Source organism: Microtus ochrogaster, linkage group LG10, assembly GCF_000317375.1.
Source record: "Microtus ochrogaster isolate Prairie Vole_2 linkage group LG10, MicOch1.0, whole genome shotgun sequence".
Lineage (NCBI taxonomy): Eukaryota > Metazoa > Chordata > Mammalia > Rodentia > Cricetidae > Microtus > Microtus ochrogaster.
In genome coordinates, this window is record NC_022035.1 from 3514494 (window position 1) to 3517207 (window position 2714).

General features: G+C 45.2%; 1 pseudogene; it reads right to left on the reverse strand.

Annotated features, from left to right (window-relative positions):
- Positions 1-2227: 2227 nt before the first annotated feature.
- Positions 2228-2511, reverse strand: LOC102002967 (annotated as a pseudogene).
- Positions 2512-2714: the final 203 nt, after the last annotated feature.

Below are 2714 nucleotides of genomic sequence, written 5' to 3' on the forward strand. Positions count from 1 at the left end.
TATATATATATATATTTGGTTTTTTGAGACAGGGTTTCTCTGTAGCTTTGGAGCCTGTCCTGGAGCTAGCTCTTGTAGACCAGGTGGGCCTTGAACTCACAGAGATCCGCCTGCCTCTGCCTCCCGAGTGCTGGGATTAAAGGCGTGCACCACCACCGCCTGGCTACAAATAGAATGTTATGAAGAACATTGACTTTGAAAGTCACAAAAGGCCACTTTCTGTTAGCGCATGAGATGAGTAATGCTTTAATACTATGGTTCCTGCATCATATGGTCTGCAGCAGCCACACCAGAGAGGGAAGAAGGCAGCCGCGGGCCCCTTCCTGGCTTAACTGAATCTCCTTCTGCATTTATCAAGGAGTTGAGATAACTCATGAGTTCATTAAAGTTGAGAGTTATTGGTTTACAGCAAGTTCTTCCTTCCAGGCTACCGTCTTAAGTTACACATTGGTTCTGTGATGAGAGCACCATGGGAATTGTGATATGTGCTCAGGAGAGACGGTTTTCACTTAGGTTTCTTGAGCAGCCCTTTGTAATCTGCTGGACTTACCAGGAATTTGCTAAGGGAATAAAAGGAATAGCAGTATAAATTTTAACCCCCTTCTTTAATTATGTCTGTATATAGCTTTACATAGGCAATCATCTATATTCAGACAGAGTGTGTGTGGTGTATGTTTGTATGTGTGTATACATGTGTTCACGTCTCTGTGCACATGTACATGCATATGTGTGTGTATGTCTGTGTGTGTGTGTTTAGTTCACAGGCCTATCTCATATATATATGCATATATATGTATATATATATATATGTATATGTATGTATCAGGCTGTCCTAAAATTCACTCTATAGGCCAGTCTAGCCTTGAACTCAGAGATTCATTTGTCTCTGCCTCTTGAGTGCTGGAAGTAAAGGCATGCACCACCATGCCTAGTTCTACCATAGTTTTTGAGGCAGGGTTTCTCATTGAACCTGCAGCTCACTGGTTGGCTAAAGAAGCTTCCCAGAGCACATCAGGGATCCATCTGTCTCTGCCACTCTCTTTCCTCGGATTACAGGCAGGTGCTGCCATGCTTGGCTTTTATGTGACTGGGGATTTAAACAGGTTCTTTCATTTGTAATCTGTCTTAGTCAGAGTTTCTATTGCTGTAAAGAAATACCATGACTACAGCAACTCTTTCTCTTTCTTTCTTTCTTTCTTTCTTTCTTTCTTTCTTTCTTTCTTTCTTTCTTTTTTTCTTTCTTTTTCCTTTTTTGGTTTTTCGAGGCAGGGTTTCTCTGTGAAATAGCTCTGGATGTCCTGGAACTTGCTCTGTAGACCAGGCTGGCCTCAAGCTCACAGAGATCCACCAGCTTCTGCCTCTCGAGAGCTGGGACTAAAGGCGTGTGTCACTACTGCCTGGCTGGCAATTCTCACAAAGGAAAGCATTCAATTGGGGGCTCGCTTACAGTTTCAGGGATTCAGTCCATTGTCATCGTGGTAGGGAGCATGGTGATGAGGAGGCAGACATGGTGCTGAGGAAGTAGCCAAGACTCCTACATTTGTAGGCAACAGGAAGCCGACTGAGTGCTCCTGAACATAGGAAACCTCGAAGACCAGCCCCACAGTGATCAGGCCGTACCCACTCCAAGAAAGCCACCCTTTCTAAGAGTGCCACTCGCTATGGGATTATGCAGGCCAATCGCACTGAAACTACACATATGGCAAAGGCTATACTGAATGGGCTATCTCCCCAGCTCATGGGTATTTGAAAATATGCACATGTTTAAATTGAGTACCCACGAATAAAGTCTTCTTTAATATAATATAAATGACAAAATAGAGCAACCATGGAATGTTTATTCCCCCAGAGTTATTTTTAAAAGGCAACTATTCAATCATCTATCTGTAAATGAAGAATGTATCTGTATTCTTCTTGTTATTTTTTTGTTTCATTACTGGATGCGTATAACATTTTTTTTAAAAATTCTTTTAACTGCTTGAGAATTTCACACATGCACATTTTCGTTAAATTCACCCAAACGTCCCCTAATTCCTCCCTTATGCCCCACTACTTCATGGCCTTTGTTTTTTTTTTTCAAGGTTTAAACAGACTTTATTGTTACAAGGGGGACCCCATCAAGCAGCAGCAATATATATGGTCCCAGTTGTCACCATGGAAACAACGAGAGGTCATGATTGCAGAAGAGGTGACTGGAATTGAATGGCGTGATTCCAGGGAAGGCTAGCCAGGAATGCAGGAAACATGATCAAGATGGGCTGGCAAGGGTGGTCTAGTCACAGGGGGAGGAAGCTCCCTTCACTCCCGCTTCTTGTAGCTCTTCAGATGTGACAGGACCCAGCCTGCAGGCAGGAGGCAACAGATGAAGCAGGAAGTGAGCCCAACGGTGACATCCACCACTCGGATCTGCTCCCACAGAGGCGGCTTAGAGTGGACCTGAGCGCGCGGCACCATGAGCTGCTGGGCTGAGTGGGTCAGGCCTCTCAGGAGCAGTGGCGTCAGGACAGACATGACGGCGCTCCCGACCAAAGACGAGGACCAGCGGGAGACCCATGGCCTTTGTTTTTAAACCCACTGCATTCCCTTAGTGCTGCCCATACGGCATAGGTGTGGGACTGTCTATTGGAGCCCGCATGCCACTGAGAGCTGAGGAAAACTAGCTTGCTCCACCGGTTGCCATTAACTGCCAGTTGCTGCTCAGCTAAGGCTGGACC